The 18,316-nt window shown below is 44.4% G+C and overlaps 1 long non-coding RNA gene across 3 annotated transcripts; it reads right to left on the bottom strand.

The window, feature by feature from the left end:
- Positions 1-12,619: 12,619 nt before the first annotated feature.
- On the bottom strand, positions 12,620-15,034 carry LOC119353148. 3 transcript variants are annotated; one of them, XR_005170333.1, is made up of 5 exons: positions 14,664-15,034; positions 13,669-14,507; positions 13,266-13,314; positions 13,045-13,132; positions 12,620-12,973 (listed from the first exon to the last, which is right to left on the bottom strand). It is a non-coding gene; the product is annotated as an uncharacterized LOC119353148 (long non-coding RNA). The 3 variants fall into 3 exon arrangements; XR_005170332.1 differs by having other exon boundaries at positions 13,669-13,764; positions 14,149-15,034; XR_005170331.1 differs by having other exon boundaries at positions 13,669-15,034.
- Positions 15,035-18,316: the final 3,282 nt, after the last annotated feature.

Here is an 18,316-nt window from a genome sequence, read left to right on the forward strand (position 1 = left end):
GAGTAGATGTTGAGTATATTTACTTCATGAATCACGAGTCTGAATTATTGAAAGGTTCAAGTAATTTCAGTGCGAAGTTGAAAGATCGTCGTGACAAGAGGATAAAATATCTATGATATGATCATAGAGATGAATATCTGAATTACGAGTTTGGCACAGAATTAAGACATTGTGTAAATTGTTTCACAACTAATACAGCCTGAAACACCATAGTATGATGGTGTGTCCTGTTGGAAATATGCCCTAGAGGCAATAATAAATTGGTTACTATTATATTTCCTTGTTCATGATAATCGTTTATTATCCATGCTAGAATTGTATTGATAGGAAACTCAGATACATGTGTGGATACATAGACAACACCATGTCCCTAGTAAGACTCTAGTTGACTAGCTCGTTGATCAATAGATGGTTACGGTTTCCTGACCATGGACATTGGATGCCGTTGATAACGGGATCACATCATTAGGAGAATGATGTGATGGACAAGACCCAAACCTAAGCCTAGCACAAGATCATGTAGTTCGTATGCTAAAGCTTTTCTAATGTCAAGTATCATTTCCTTAGACCATGAGATTGTGCAACTTCCGGATACCGTAGGAGTGCTTTGGGTGTGCCAAACGTCACAACGTAACTGGGTGGCTATAAAGGTACACTACAGGTATCTCCGAAAGTGTCTGTTGGGTTGGCACGAATCGAGACTGGGATTTGTCACTCCATGTAAACGGAGAGGTATCTCTGGGCCCACTCGGTAGGACATCATCATAATGTGCACAATGTGATCAAGGAGTTGATCACGGGATGATGTGTTACGGAACGAGTAAAGAGACTTGCCGGTAACGAGATTGAACAAGGTATCGGGATACCGACAATCGAATCTCGGGCAAGTATCGTACCGATAGACAAAGGGAATTGTATACGGGATTGATTAAGTCCTTGACATCGTGGTTCATCCGATGAGATCATCGTGGAGCATGTGGGAGCCAGCATGGGTATCCAGATCCCGCTGTTGGTTATTGACCGGAGAGTTGTCTCGGCCATGTCTGCATGACTCCCGAACCCGTAGGGTCTACACACTTAAGGTTCGATGACGCTAGGGTTATAGGGAAAGTATGTATGCGGTTACCGAATGTTGTTCGGAGTCCCGGATGAGAACCTGGACGTCACGAGGAGTTCCGGAATGGTCCGGAGGTAAAGGTTGATATATAGGAAGTATGGTTTTGGCCACCGGAAGTGTTTCGGGCATCACCGGTAGTGTACCGGGACCACCGGAGGGGTCCGGGGGTCCACCAGGTGGGGCCACCAGCCCCGGAGGCCTACATGGGCCAATAGTGGGAAGGGACCAGCCCCTAGGTGGGCTGGGGCGCCTCCCACCAAGGCTCAAGGCGCCTCCAAGAGGGAAGGGGGCAAACCCTAGGGCAGATGGGCCCTAAGGCCCATCCCAGGTGCGCCTCCCCCTCTCCCCCTTGTGGCCGCCACCCAGATGGGATCTGGGGGCTGCCGCCACCCCTAGGGAGGGAACCCTAGGTGGGGGCGCAGCCCCTCCCCTCCCCCTATATATACTTGAGGTTTGGGGTTGCCCAATACATGTGATTCAATCTCCCTGTTGGTGCAGCCCTACCCCTCTTCCTCCTCGTCTCTCGTAGTGCTTGGCGAAGCCCTGCTGGAGTCCCACGCTCCTCCACCACCACCACGCCGTCGTGCTACTGCTGGATGGAGTCTTCCCCAACCTCTCCTTCTCCCCTTGTTGGATCAAGGCGTAGGAGACGTCACCGGGCTGTACGCGTGTTGAACGCGGAGGTGCCGTCTGTTCGGCACTAGGATCATCGGTGATTTGGATCACGACGAGTACGACTCCATCAACCCCGTTCACTTGAACGCTTCCGCTTAGCGATCTACAAGGGTATGTAGATGCACTCTCCTTCCCTCGTTGCTAGATTACTCCATAGATTGATCTTGGTGATGCGTAGAAAATTTTGAATTTATGCTACGTTCCCCAACAGTGGCATCATGAGCTAGGTCTATGCGTAGTTACTATGCACGAGTAGAACACAAAGTAGTTGTGGGCGTCGATATTGTCAATTATCTTGCCGTTACTAGTCTTATCTTGATTCGGCGGCATCGTGGGATGAAGCGGCCCGGACCAACCTTACACGTACGCTTACGTGAGACCGGTTCCACCGACTGACATGCACTAGTTGCATAAGGTGGCTGGCGGGTGTCTGTCTCTCCCACTTTAGTCGAATCGGATTCGATGAACAGGGTCCTTATGAAGGGTAAATAGAAATTGGCAATTCACGTTGTGGTTTTGGCGTAGGTAAGAAACGTTCTTGCTAGCAACCTATAGCAGCCACGTAAAGAAAAACTTGCAACAACAATTAGAGGACGTCTAACTTGTTTTTGCAGCATATGCCTTGTGATGTGATATGGCCAAAAGGATGTGATGAATGATATATGTGATGTATGAGATTGATCATGTTCTTGCAATAGGAATCACGACTTGTATGTCGATGAGTATGACAACCGGCAGGAGCCATAGGAGTTGTCTTAATTTATTTATGACCTGCGTGTCAACATAAACGTCATGTAATTACTTTACTGTATTGCTAAAGCGTTAGCCATAGTAGTAGAAGTAATAGATGACGAGACAACTTCAATAAGACACGATGATGGAGATCATGATGATGGAAATCATGGTGTCATGCCGGTGACAACAATGATCATGGAGCCCCGAAGATGGAGATCAAGAGGAGCAAAATGGTATTGGCCATATCATGTCACTATTTGATTGCATGTGATGTTTATCATGTTTTACATCTTATTTGCTTAGAACGACGGTAGCTTAAATAAGATGATCCCTCACTAAAATTTCAAGAAAGGTGTTCCCCTTAACTATGCACCGTTGCGAAGGTTCGTTGTTTCGAAGCACCACGTGATGATCGGGTGTGATAGATTCTAACGTTCGAATACAACGGGTGTTGACGAGCCTAGCATGTACAGACATGGCCTCGGGACACATGCGGAACACTTAGGTTAACTTGACGAGCCTAGCATGTACAGACATGGCCTCGGAACACGGAAGACCGAAAGGTCGAACATGAGTCGTATAGAAGATACGATCAACATGAAGATGTTCACCGATGATGACTAGTCCGTCACACGTGATGATCGGACACGGCCTAGTTGACTCGGATCATGTAATCACTTAGATGACTAGAGGGATGTCTATCTGAGTGGGAGTTCATAAGATGAACTTAATTATCCTGAACATAGTCAAAAGGTCTTCGCAAATTATGTCGTAGCTCGCGCTTCAGTTCTACTGTTTAGATATGTTCCTGGAGAAAATTTAGTTGAAAGTTGATAGTAGCAATTATGCGGACTAGGTACGTAAACTGAGGATTGTCCTCATTGCTTCATAGAAGGCTTGTGTCCTTAATGCACCGCTCAGTGTGCTGAACCTAGAACGTCGTCTGTGGATGTTGCGAACATCTGACATACACATTTTGATAACTACGTGATAGTTCAGTTAAACGGTTTAGAGTTGAGGCACCGAAGACGTTTTGAAACGTTGCGAAACATATGAGATGTTTCGAAGGCTGAAATTGAGATTTCAGACTCGTGCCCACGTCAAGAGGTATAAGACCTCCGACGATTTTCTTAACCTGCAAACTAAGGGAGAAAAGCTCAATTGTTGAGCTTGTGCTCGGATTGTCTGAGTACAACAATCATTTGAATCGAGTGGGAGTTGATCTTCCAGATGAGATAGTGATGTTTCTCCGAACTCATTACCACCAAGCTGCTAGAGCTTCATGATGAACTATAATATATCAGGGACATATATGATGATCCCTTGAGATATTCGCGATGTTTGACACCACAAAAGTAGAAATCAAGAAGGAGCATCAATTGTTGATGGTTGGTGAAACCACTAGTTTCAAGAAGGGCAAGGGCAAGAAGGGATACTTCATGAAACGGCAAATCAGTTGCTGCTCTAGTGAAGAAACCCAAGGTTGAACCCAAACCCGAGACTAAGTGCTTCTGTAATAAGGGGAACAGCCATTGGAGCAAAATTACCCTAGATACTTGGTAGATGAGAAGGCTGGCAAGGTCGATAGAAGTATATTGGATATACATTGTGTTAATGTGTTCTTTACTAGTACTCCTAGTAGCACCATGGTATTAGATACCGGTTCGGATGCTAAGTGTTAGTAAACTCGAAATAAAAGGCTGCGGAGTAAACGGAGACTAGCTAAAGGTGAGCTGGCGATATGTGTTGGAAGTTTTTCCCAAGCTTGATGTGATCAAGCATCGCACGCTCCCTCTACCATCGAGATTGGTGTTTGCGTTGAGCATAGACATGATTGGATTATGTCTATCGCAATACGGTTATTCATTTAAGGAGAATAATGGTTACTCTGTTTATTTGAATAATATCTTCAATGGTCTTGCACCTAAAATAAATGGTTTATTGAATCTCAATCGTAGTGATACACATGTTCATGCCAAAAGATATAAGATAGTAATGATGGTACCACCTACTTGTGGCACTGCCACGTAAGTCATATCGGTATAAAACGCGTGAAGAAGCTCCATGTTGATGGATCTTTGGGCTCACTCGTTTTTGAAAAGTTTGAGACATGCGAACCATGTCTATTGGTGTATATGCATGAAGAAACTCCATGCAAATGGACCGTTTGGACTCACTTAATTTTGAATCACTTGAGACATGCAAATCATACCGCATGGGCAAGATGACTGAAAGCCTCGTTTTCAGTAAAATGGAACTAGATAGCAACTTGTTGGAAGTAATACATTTTTGATGTGTGCAGTCCAATGAGTGCTGAGGCGTGTCGTGGATATCGTTATGTTCTTACTTCACAGATGATTTGAGTAGATGTTGAGTATATTTACTTGATGAATCACGAGTCTGAATTATTGAAAGGTTCAAGTAATTTCAGGGTGAAGGTGAGAGATCGTCGTGACAAGAGGATAAAATATCTATGATATGATCATAGAGATGAATATCTGAATTACGAGTTTGGCACAGAATTAAGACATTGTGGAAATTGTTTCACAACTAATACAGCCTGAAACACCATAGTATGATGGTGTGTCCGAACATCATAACTGCACCCTATTGGATATGATGCATACCATGATGTCTCTTATCGAATTACCACGATAGTTTATGGGTTAGGCATTAGAGACAACCACATTCACTTTAAATAGGGCACCACGTAATTCCGATGAGATGACACCGCATGAACTATGGTTTAGAGAAACCTAAGCTGCCATTTGTTAAAAGGTTTGGGGCTGCGACGCTTATGTGAAAAGTTTCAGGCTGACAAGCTCGAACCCAAAGCGGATAAATGCATCTTCATAGGACACCCAAAACAGTTGGGTGTACCTCCTGTCTCAGATCCGAAAGCAATAAGGGATTGTTTCTAGAATCGGGTCCTTTCCCGAGGAAAAGTTTCTCTCGAAAGAATTGAGTGGGAGGATGGTGGAGACTTGATGAGGTTATTGAACCGTCTCTTCAACTAGTGTGTGGCAGGGCACAGGGAGTTGTTCCTGTGGCACCTACACCAATTGAAGTGGAAGCTTATGATAGTGATCATGAAACTTCAGATCAAGTCACTACCAAACCTCGTGGGATGACAAGGATGCGTACTACTTCAGAGTGGTACGTAATCCTGTCTTGGAAGTCATGTTGCTAGACAACAATGAACCTACGAGCTATGGAGAAGCGATGGTGGGCCTGGATTCCAAAATGGCTCGAGGCCATATAATCCGAGAGAGGATCCATATATGAAAACAAAGTATAGACTTTGGAAGGACTACTTGATGGTCGTAAGGCTGTTAGGTACATATGGATTTTAAAAGGAAGACGGACAATGGTGGTAAGTATCACCATTAAGAAAGCTCGACTTGTCGTTAAGATATTTTCCGACAAGTTCAAGGAGTTGACTACGATGAGACTTTCTCACTCGTAGCGATGCTAAGAGTCTGTTGGAATTATATTAGCGATTACTGCATTATTTATGAAATCTTGCAGATAGGATGTCAAAAACCATTGTTTCCTCGACGATTTTCTTGAGGAAAGGTTGTATGTGATACAACCGGAAGGTTTTGTCAATCCTGAAAGATGCTAATAAGCATGCAAAGCTCCAGTAATCCTTCTAAGGACTGGAGTAAGCATCTCGGAGTTGGAATGTATGCTTTGATGAGATGATCAAAGATTTTGGGTGTATACAAAGTTTATGAGAAACTTGTATTTCCAAAAAGGTGAGTGGGAGCACTATAGAATTTCTGATGAATATATGTTGTTGACATATTATTGATCAGAAATGACGTAGAATTTCTGGAAAGCATATAGGGTTATTTGGAAAGTGTTTTTCAATGAAAGCTTGGATTAAGCTACTTGAACATTGAGCATCAAGATCTATAAGGATAGATCAAAACGCTTAATGGTACTTTCAAATGAGCACATACCTTGACATGATCTTGAAGGTGTTCAAGATGGATCAGTCAAAGAAGGAGTTCTTGCCTGAGTTGTAAGGTATGAAGTTAAGACTTAAAGCTCGACCACGGTAGAAGAAAGAGGAAGGACGAAGGTCGTCCCCTATGCTTTTGTCATAGGCTCTATACGGTGTGCCATGCTGAGTACCGCACCTGATGTGTGCCTTGCCACATATCTGGCAAGAGGGTACAAAGGTAATCTAGGAGTAGATCACCAGATAGCGGTCTAAATTATCCTTAGAGGAATAAGGATATGTTTCTCGGTTATGGAGGTGATAAAGAGTTCGACGTAAAGAGTTACGTCGATGCAAGCTTAACACCTATCCGGATAGCTCTGAGTAGAGATACCGGATACGTATAATGGAGCAACAATTTAGAATAGCTCCAAGTAGAACAGTTATTTGAATTGGCTCCAAATGTAGCGTAGTAGTTGCATCTACAAGATGACATAGAAATTTGCGAAGTACATACGGATCTGAATGTTGCAGACCCGTTGACTGAAACCTCTCTCACAAGCATAACATGATCAAACCCAGAACTCTTTGGGTGTTAGTCACATGGGGATGTGACCTTGAGTGTTAATCACATATCAATGTGAACTGGATTATTGATTCTAGTGCAAGTGGGAGACTGTTGGAAATATGCCCTAGAGGCAATAATAAATTGGTTATTATTATATTTCCCTGTTCATGATAATCGTTTATTATCCATGCTAGAATTGTATTGATAGGAAACTCAGATACATGTGTGGATACATAGACAACACCATGTCCCTAGTAAGCCTCTAGTTGACTAGCTCGTTGATCAATAGATGGTACGGTTTCCTGACCATGGACATTGGATGTGGTTGATAACGGGATCACATCATTAGGAGAATGATGTGATGGAAAAGACCCAATCCTAAGCCTAGCACAAGATCATGTAGTTCGTATGCTAAAGCTTTTCTAATGTGAAGTATCATTTCCTTAGACCATGAGATTGTGCAACTCCCGGATACCGTAGGAGTGCTTTGGGTGTGCCAAACATCACAACGTAACTGGGTGGCTATAAAGGTACACTACAGGTATCTCCGAAAGTGTCTGTTGGGTTGGCACGAATCGAGACTGGGATTTGTCACTCCGTGTAAACGCAGAGGTATCTCTGGGCCCACTCGGTAGGACATCATCATAATGTGCACAATGTGATCAAGGAGTTGATCACGGGATGATGTGTCACGGAACGAGTAAAGAGACTTGCCGGTAACGAGATTGAACAAGGTATCGGGATACCGACGATCGAATCTCGGGCAAGTATCGTACCGATAGACAAAGGGAATTGTATACGAGATTGATTAAGTCCTTGACATCGTGGTTCATCCGATGAGATCATCGTGGAGCATGTGGGAGCCAGCATGGGTATCCAGATCCCGCTGTTGGTTATTGACCGGAGAGTTGTCTCGGCCATGTCTGCATGACTCCCGAACCCGTAGGGTCTACACACTTAAGGTTCGATGACGCTAGGGTTATAGGGAAAGTATGTACGCGGTTACCGAATGTTGTTCGGAGTCCTGGATGAGATCCCGGACGTCACGAGGAGTTCCGGAATGGTTCGGAGGTAAAGATTGATATATAGGAAGTATGGTTTTGGCCACCGGAAGTGTTCCGAGCATCACCGATAGTGTACCGGGACCACCGGAGGGGTGCGGGGGTCCACCAGGTGGGGCCACCAGCCCCGGAGGCCTACATGGGCCAATAGTGGGAAGGGGCCAGCCCCTAGGTGGGCTGGGGTGCCTCCCACCAAGGCCCAAGGCGCCTCCAAGAGGGGAAGGGGCAAACCCTAGGGCAGATGGGCCCTAAGGCCCACCCCATGTGCGCCTCCCCCTCTCCCCCTTGTGGCCGCCACCCAGATGGGATCTGGGGGCTGCCGCCACCCCTAGGGAGGGAACCCTAGGTGGGGGCGCAGCCCCTCCCCTCCCCCTATATATACTTGAGGTTTGGGGCTGCCCAATACATGTGATTCAATCTCCCTGTTGGTGCAGCCCTACCCCTCTTCCTCCTCGTCTCTCGTAGTGCTTGGCGAAGCCCTGCTGGAGTCTCGTGCTCCTCCACCACCACCACGTCGTCGTGCTGCTGCTGGATGGAGTCTTCCCCAACCTCTCCTTCTCCCCTTGCTGGATCAAGGCGTAGGAGACGTCACCGGGCTGTACGTGTGTTGAACGCGGAGGTGCCGTCTGTTCGGCACTAGGATCATCGGTGATTTGGATCACGACGAGTACGACTCCATCAACCCCGTTCACTTGAACGCTTCCGCTTAGCGATCTACAAGGGTATGTAGATGCACTCTCCTTCCCTCGTTGCTAGATTACTCCACAGATTGATCTTGGTGATGCGTACAAAATTTTGAATTTATGCTACGTTCCCAACAGAAGCTACATTATAATATGTCATTTTCATTAAAGTATATATATCAAGTCCCGGTTCAGTATTATCTTACTAAGCCGGCCCTTGGGGGCTACACGTTGTTGTTCAAAGTTTACAAGATTATATTTACAAAGTCCCTGCTCATTATTGCATAATGACCCGGCCCTTGGGGGCTACACTTATTGAAGTTTTATAAGCAATTACAAGTCCCAGGTTGCTGCAAGCATGACAAACCGGCACTTGGGGGCTACATATATGGAGTATTCAGTTTATATGGTTGAGATGAACTAATCGGATTTCTTCAAGGTTGAAACACTTATTGGAGCAAGTCTTAAGTTATCACTATATTCTCTTCTTAAGACTTGGGGGCTACAGGTATTATGCATATATAGGAGGAACATCTTCATTTTATTAGTTTTGAGCAAATCAGGAAGAACAATTACATGACCCGGTGTCGACAACAATTATGACCTGGCGCCATCAATATTTTTAAACCGGCAAGTTTTATATCTTCAAACCGGCTGGATATCAGACCAATGTCGGCAAATTGATTATGAAGCTGGTCTGTGGACCCGGATTTCCTAGAAGGAGGAAATAATAAGGACTTAAGGATGATCAGGTACCGGTTTACAAAAATTCTTAACCCGGAGCATAACCTGTCAAATTTGTTCTTGTGTTTATTTTGCAGCATAAGTTTACCATGAATAAATCCAAGCTAAACTTGGGGGCTAATGTCGGGGATATACCCCGCGGCGTAAACCGGCCGGAAGTATAACCCGTCCGGACTAGGCGTTTCATTGGTAAACCTCCAGAGGATTGGCGGTGTAAACCGGCCGGAAGTTAACCCGGCCGGACTTGGCGGATTATCTGAAGACCCCGCTGACACTTGGCGAGTTACTGGCGACCCGCCTTGACCTGGCGGTTTACAAGCAACCCACCTGGTCATTATGACTCACTGGTGATCCGGCGTGCGGGACAGACAGATGACAAGGCCCAAGACCCAGAAGGCCGGTTCACGTTTAATGGTGGGCCGGTTTAAGAGGAAAGGCAGGAGGAATATTATCTTACAAGGAGCTAAGACCTGAACTTGTATCCGGTTTGTATTAGAGACAGACTAGTCCTAATCCTAATAGGACTCCACATGTAAACCGCCCCTTCAACATATATAAGGAGGGGCAGGGCTCCCCAAAGGGGGAGAAGATGAACAAGTTCCATAAGTTGGACAAGTTAGGTTTAGACAATAGCTCTCGAGATAGAGCACTCTTGTAACCGTGATCATCATCATCATCAATATCAATGAAGCAGGACGTAGGCTTTTACCTCCACCGTGAGAGGCAGAACCTGGATAAAACCTCGCGTCTCTCGTCCCGCTCAATCTGGGAGGGGCCTTGGCACCAGGAGGAAGGGGGCAGGCCGTTGGCGCTCAGGGCAGGCCAGCTGCGGCAGGTGCGGAGGTTGTCGAGGGCGGTGCCGGGCGCGGCTGCGGCGATCCGGCCGCCTAGAGCGGCTAGTTCAAGTTTGCCTAGGTACGGTCGTTCCTACTCTGCTTTGCCTAATCTGCTTTGCCTGTTTGATTGCTAAGATTGCGTGGTTAATTAAATTTAATGGCTCGTTTCTCTAGGAATCTGAAATACTATTCTGATGTATCTTCCTGAAGATTCCCTTCGTTTTGTTGGGCGTACAACTTCAGTATCATATAGGTATGGCTTGTAATCTCTGCATAACTCTTAATCGGTGGACTCGTTGGAATAGTTGCTTGCTGGGCTAATTAACGGCTATGTTTGCACATATATTAATGATTTTATATCCAGTCGATTTTAGCAAGATTATACTACTTCCAAATTAGGTATAAATAGGTACGGTTTTAATCTGCTACAGTAACTTGTTATTGGTGGCATATAATAGATATAGGACTCGTAGTCTAGTTTTGGTGAACATCCTGATCCTGAATATGGCATAAACTTCCAATATATATACCTTATATAGGTAGAGTTTCCAGTTTACCAAACTTTTTACACATATAAACTCCTCCTTGGAATATTTGCTTCTTGGCTAATCATTTCCCATGCTTTCTACAGATATTAATGATTCTACTATATTTTAGCAAAGATTATACTTCCTAAACGGGTATAAAATTCCAATACCTTCTAAGTACGATTTCTAATCTGATGTGTAACTTTCCATTGGTGGCATCTTACTTATTGGAATATTCTAGGCTTGCTGAAAGATTGCGTGATTAATTAAATCTGATGGCTCCTTCTGCAGGAATCTGAAATATTATTCTGTTATAGTATCTTCGTCAAGATTTGCTTCGTTTAATTGGGCTAAAACATCAATACCATATAGGTTGGTTTCTAATACGCATAACTTATAATCGGTGGACTCCTCGTTGGAATAGTTTTGCTTCTTGGGCTAATTAAGGGCTATGCTTTTGTACAGATATCAATCACTCCATCAAGTCAATTTGGCGAAGATTATCTACTCTCAATTTGGGTATAAATTTCACTTACCTTATAGGTACGTTTCTAATCTACCACGTAACTTTTTATTGGTGGCATCTTACTTATTTGAGTATTCTGTTTATTGGGCTAACGAACTTTTTTGCTTCATCTATAGATGTATAGATATAGACAAGATTCTGCTTATGGGCATAAATTCAGTTTCCTTATACGTACAGTTTCATATCTGCCACTTTTCATTGGTGGACTCTACCTCTCCACATAGTATATGGCTAAAACTACTGGATGCCTATCTTTTGTAGGAATTTGCTGGACGGTTATGCAAGAGGCAGATACGAGTACATGAATATGAGAGATCTAGATATAGATGTAACAAGACTTTCATCAGCACATCGATTTGCTGCTTATACGCACAAGTTATCATATGGTTGTATGCCTTGAAAATCTATTTTGATGTACTTGCTGTGTAAGACTATATCATATGGGTTTTATGCCTGAAAATCATATTTCGATGCACTTGCTGTGTAAAACTATATATCATTTTGCATATTCATTTACTTTATTGGCATTTAGTTTATGTTGATGCAATCAGGGCTGACCGACCTCTTTTTACTAGAACGACCTTGCTTATGCTACTTACCTTATTTGGTATTAGAACATAAACAAGTTACATTATCTGATTGCATGGCATAAATTAAGAAATAGTACTCCGGACGAAGGGAGTATGATTGTAGCCTAAAAACTGTTGGTGATAAGTGAATTCTAAAGGGAGAAATCTCAAGGCCATCTATTTTATTCTTTTATGAAAATGAGCAAACCATTTATGTGACTCATTCTTTTCAAAAGAAATAGCAGATCTCATAATTGTGTACAAACATAATCATCGTAGCATTTTGCATTAAAAGATGTAATAATCGTAGCATTTTGCATTAAAAGATGTAATAATCGTAGCATTTTGCATTAAAAGATTTTGGTTTGAAAGAGGTACAGCTAATGGTAAGGTAATTTGTAGTGGTAAATAGTTTCTCAGCATGCATCGACGGACCCCAAAAATGTCAACATAAACAGAGCAGCCATAACATTTAAATATCATTATCTGAAAGATGGCCCAGGAACACATTGGTTAATTTGCTACATGAGCAAACAAGCATGCTCAGCCCTCTGCCTGGACTTCAAGATTTGCTCGTGGTGCTGATTATTAGTAAAACAGGGCCAAAAAATTCAACCAAGAGTCTAACAAAATGTACAAACTAAATTTATAAGTAATAACAGTTCAACCGTGGAAGGATGACATCATAGTGATCTTACCTAAGCTATTGATGATGCGATTCACAACTAACATGTAAGAATAACAAGTAATGCATCATTTATGTACATAGTTTGCTCATCAAATATTCTGCCGGCTGCCAGAAAATATCAGTATTTTACTACAGCTTTGCACACTACAAAATGACGCTGAAAGCATATGGAATGGTTTTTTCTAAAAAAAAGTGCATGGAGTGTGCACATCAGCTACTGCAAGGAAATACTCGATACTCCATGAGAAAGGATTGAAGAAGATACCTTTCAAGGCTTCATTCAAACAAGGGAGGTAATCTAGTAAAAAACAGAAATCATAATGTAGTTCATCACAGATGATAACCAACAGAAAGAATTAGTAAACTTACAAAGGCAGTCAGAAACAGCATATCTTGGTTGGCCGTGTAATTACCACCATCAAACAGAGGAAACTTGAAGGCAAGGTGTAGATGTGCACTGGAATAATGAGACATCACAATGGTTATGAGTTCACACGAATATATCAACTGGAAACCATACGAGGGTGATCATAGTTGAAACCATACAACAGGTGATTATAGTAACTGACGGAATCAAATCAGTGGCAAACCTTCAGAAGCTTCGGTATTTCAGGTCTTTGAAGCAAGGGCGTCTCTAACCTGTTTCAATATATTATGAAGCGTTTGCAATTCTGACATAGAATAGAAAAAAAACTTAACGGTTTGTAGTTATAGAAAAATGCTACATTCAAATACGGTGATGGAAAGCATCAATAGAAAACGCCAGAATCCTCACAGGCTTAGGGTAGTGTCACAAGATATTTGGACAAATTACCACCAATTTAATCATGGAAGAAGGGGCATTTGAGGTTACCATAGTCATTGTATCCCTGAACTCTATACTGGCTAACAGTTCTAGAGTCTACAAGCAGCCAAAATACTATCAAATCTACCATTTAATTTTACACAAAAACTGTAGCCAGTTTACATTGGTTGCCAAGCAGATTTACTCACCCTAAAATCGGCTTTCCTTAAAACCTCCTTTGTAGATGTTTCAAACTGGGGTCTTGGAGGGTTCCTTGGGGCTGCAGGTCTTGTAAGGTCAAGATCCTGCATGCAGTAGAGTTGATTAAAATCTGGTGTTAGAGGAGTGTCATTCGAGTAGATAACAGACTAATGCGTCCATGATTAAATGAAAAAAAATAGATAGCTAAAATACTATGACAATATCTTCTGGTGGTTCGTGGTTTTTTAGGCAATATTGGATAAGACAAGCAATTTCTTTGTGTTTTCACAAACATATAGCCACAAAAGCACTACACTGGGTGGTAATATACTAACTCCGCAGAATCTAGCTCACACATTTGGCCACACTTCCTGAATACTTGTAAATCACTGAATCATGCTAGACTAAATCTAAAGACTACACAGAATTTGTGATCTCTCAAATACTTGAATCACTGAAGTAGGAGTAACAAACATAATCCCTCTTACCTTGAAGATTATCGTTGCAAAAAGGCAAGGAAATATACCATTCATGTTGATGATATCCAACAGGTCGGGGCATGATTTTGTTTTTAGAAGTGTGTCAAGAATCATCAAACAACCCCTTACACTGAAAGAAATGGTTTGGGGTACAGCTTCCAGGAGCAAAGGTTGGACGGCCATGGTGTGGGGTATGAGAGGGAGAGGAGGTTGGGGACGGGGACTAGATTCAAGGCAAATCAATCGGGCATATCTCACCAACATGTTGCCGAATAGGCGTGAACGACAAAAGAGAACCAATAAAAAGGTGGATTAATCACCAAACTGTCTTCATGGATCCAAATTGGTCATCAGCATGCCCAAATAACCTGTTAGGAAACAAAATAGAGGAAGAATTGGGCATGAACGGAACAAGAAATTTCACATAGTATTGCATGGATAATTTCAAATTTATGCTATAGAATCAAACAAGAGAGACAGGAACCACTAAAAGAATTCATCATGTGGTAAGATGCACAAAGAACCTAGCAATACTCGCAGAAACCCACAGCAAGATCAAAACTTTATTGGACCAGCGGCACAGTTGAACACCAGTGAGGGGCTCGGCGGATCTGGGTCTTTATTCTCAAGGGAAGTGGATCTGCATCTGGCAGGATTTGAAGACAACAAGGCATGAACAGATGCACCAAACATCCTTCACCAAAACAGAGAAGAATTGATGGGACAGATAACCAAAACGGCCAAGTCGAAAGAAGGAATATGCTTAGGAGCAGCGGAAGGGAGAGGAGGAGGAGGAGGACAGGAGGGGGAGGGATGCTTGGCATGGCGGCTATGGTTGACGAAGGGAGGCGCGCAAGGGGCGGTGGAGAACTGGGGACAGGACAGGACTGCGCCTTTTGTTTTTCTTCTTGGATTTCAGGGTCTCATTGATTTGCATGATTCTGAAAACATGCAAATAGAAAGAAAAAATAGGATTAAATAGACATATTCACCTGTAGAATTAGCAAGAAGTGTTTGATGTTACAAGAAAATAAAATAATCATAAAAAGATTGAAATGGATGTTGGATTTCCTATGAAACATAGTAAATCAAAAGATCCATAGAAAAAAATTATATAATTCTTATCCTATGAATCAAAGGACCAAAGTACAAACAATCTTCAAGGATTTTAATCCTCCAAAAATTCTAAAAGATTTCCTTCGAATCAAAGGAGCCCTTAGGGGCTCTCCAACGCCGACCCTTAAATCGTCTGCATCCGTCTAGACCAAGCGATCCGGACGTGCTGTGTCATCCAACGCGGGCCTGTGTCGCTCCGCCGGATAGTTCAGACGTACTTTCTCCCACAAAGCGGAGACAAATGTGGGGGAGCTTTGCCGACGCCTGGACCGCTCACAAGCTCGCATTTGACCACTCTGGCCCACTAAAAATCCCCCACCTCCCTCTCTCGTGCTTTCCATCGAATGCTCCTACGGCTTGCAGCGCCACATTCATGCCAGCCTAGAGCATGCCGCGGGCGGCATTAGTGCCGCAATTTTGACTGGACGGGAGGGCGGCGCTGACGGACGTGACCTTTCGAGCGTCGCCGACTCAATGTGGGGTCGCGTCCCGAGGAACCAACTCCGGCCGCTACGCCTCATTGAAGCGAGCTGACCGCCCCTTCGCCTGGCCTGGTCGTGGCTATTTAAGCCATGCGCCGGCAATGCACAGAGGCGCACTCCCACTCTCGGAGCATCGCCCCCTCCTGCCCAAGCCCCTCTTCCTCTCCGAGCCCGGTGGCGGCGATACCAAAGTCATGGTACTCCATGCTCATAGGCGGAGTCGGTGGAAGCTCCTCCTTGGTGGTTCTTGGCGCCGCCTCCCACGCTCTCTGGGCCCGTTAACATCCACGTTGGCCAACTCCTCCACCAAGGATGAGATCGTCATCTCCTCCGATGACGATGAGGACCAAGCGCCGCAGCCGCCCCGACTCCTCAAGGAGGCCGCTCTGACGCCACCATTGCCGGCACGTGTCTAGGAGCCGGCGTCCCCGCCGCGCAACCGGTACAGCCCCATGGACGCGCCCTCGTCGTTGCCGCATTGCCACTGCCTCGCCATCAAGGAGGAGTTGGCGCCCGTGATCGAGAAGGCGCGGGGCCTCCTCCTCCACTAACTCAGAGGTGGTGGTTACGACGGTGCCGCAGGCTTGAGGTCCGTCATACCCGAGGTGGAGCGCGAGGCGAGGTACGACTGGTGCAATGTCGGTCGCCGCTTCGTGTTCGCCAAGAGCGACATGGCGCCGGACTGGGTGAAAGAACATGCGATTCCCCCATGTTTGGTTTTGGTAATTGATGACAATCTCTATGGACTAATGATTGCCTTGAGTTATATTTGAAGGGTTTGTTCATAGGCTTTTTCTTGAAGTCCATGTGTTGGTTTCAAGGAGTTTGTGAGTTGACCAAGGTGCTATTAAGGAATTATCCAAAGATTGGTCATGTGAGTGTTGAGATTATTGCAAGCATGTCTTGAAGAAGAAGAGTGTGTGATCATTCATGTTTACCTTCAAGACATCATTCAAATGAAGACAGTTGGAAAGATTCAACGTTGATCAAGACTAAGTCAAGCGTGAATCAAGTTGATCAACTCATAAAGCATAAAATATGTACCGAGAGGGATCAAGTGATCCCATGGTATGGTAAGCATTGTTCATTGTGCTTTGTGTACTAACCCATGGTCTATGTGAGAGTTCTAGGTGGGGTTAGGTACGTGTTCATGGGCTTGCGTCAAGAGGAAGATATCACTCAACCCATGGAGAGGATGACATCAAGTGGTGATCGTCGTCAAGATTACCGTGTGCAAGTTCTAGTGGAGCATCACGAAGAGAGCAAGTGCTTGAAGCTTGTCGTCCATTGTGGTGACAATGGACTTGTGAAGATGTGCGGAAGAGTGGCTCACCCATAGTTGTCGTGGAATTGTCACGGCAGATGTCAAGGCAACGCCGTCCCATCCCGTCTCCTTCTCCAATTCCCCATCCAGCGCCCCATGGTCCTACCATCGGTGCTCCCTCATCGACGGCGTCGCAGCTCTCTAGCCTCCCATCTGGAACAACCGACGCCCCGTCTCCGCTGCTATCCCCACCGTTCACAACCATGCTCCATGGAAGCTCACCTCTGACGACCCAACCCCTCTCTGTTTGTTGCGTCCATGGCCACTCTCCTCGACACCCTTTTCCGCACCACCGTCGGCGATGGGTTCGTCCTAAGCAATGGCCACACATCCAGACTGGTTTTGATGTTGGGCCTTAATTTTTGTCCAGATTCTTTGATTGATTGATTTGACAAACACAAATTGACATAAAATCGATGCAATTTATCCTCCAAAGTGTTCAAGCAAATAGCCAAATCACAAATCACAGCCACATCTAGAACTCGAATCCGTAAATAGCATCATCCCTCCTAGAGTGTGGCTGGATGGAGCGGCAGCGGTGAACAACGTAGCAAGCAGAGGAGTTGCGGCGGCTGGAGTGTTAGGGCTGGAGAAGAAAAGATAAAGAACTGGGAATTAAAGGCTTGCTTTGAGATACGTTTTGCCACGCGTCAACTGCGGGAGAGGGTCTCCCGATCGAAGGCGTGCGACCCGGTCGTATAGGATTATTTTCCGTTGGATACCCACTCCCACCATTTTTTATCTCTTACTCCTTCACATAGGTAAAAGTGCCATATAGATAGGCCAAAAGCCCATTATTATACTTGCTTTTGGATACGTCGTAATTCCACAACTGAAACTGATTTGCTGGAGATGCTTTGTGCAAATTTAGTGTTCAATGCAGTTGCTCGACGCTTTTGATATTTTGTGTTTCACAACTAGCATGTTCAACTTTTTATACTGATTTTCTTTGATTTTTTGTTTTACATAACCCCCCATACAGTTTAAATCTTAAGGTTGAATTTTTTTGTGTATATAATATTTAGGAATCAAATATCTAATTTCGGTGTCCGAGCACGGAGGTAACTCAAATAATGAAACCTGTATCTACACGAGGATGGACACGCATCCCCGTTTGACGTCTTCATAAACGGCTCACGTACTCCACGGCCCAGCCACACCGTCGATTCGCAGCTCGCTCGCCAATCCAACCAATCCATAACCCGCTCCTCCTCGCCCGTCTCCGCCGCACCCCCAAAACCCTAGCTCGCCCCCT

This window comes from Triticum dicoccoides, chromosome 2A (genome assembly GCF_002162155.2).
Source record: "Triticum dicoccoides isolate Atlit2015 ecotype Zavitan chromosome 2A, WEW_v2.0, whole genome shotgun sequence".
NCBI lineage: Eukaryota > Viridiplantae > Streptophyta > Magnoliopsida > Poales > Poaceae > Triticum > Triticum dicoccoides.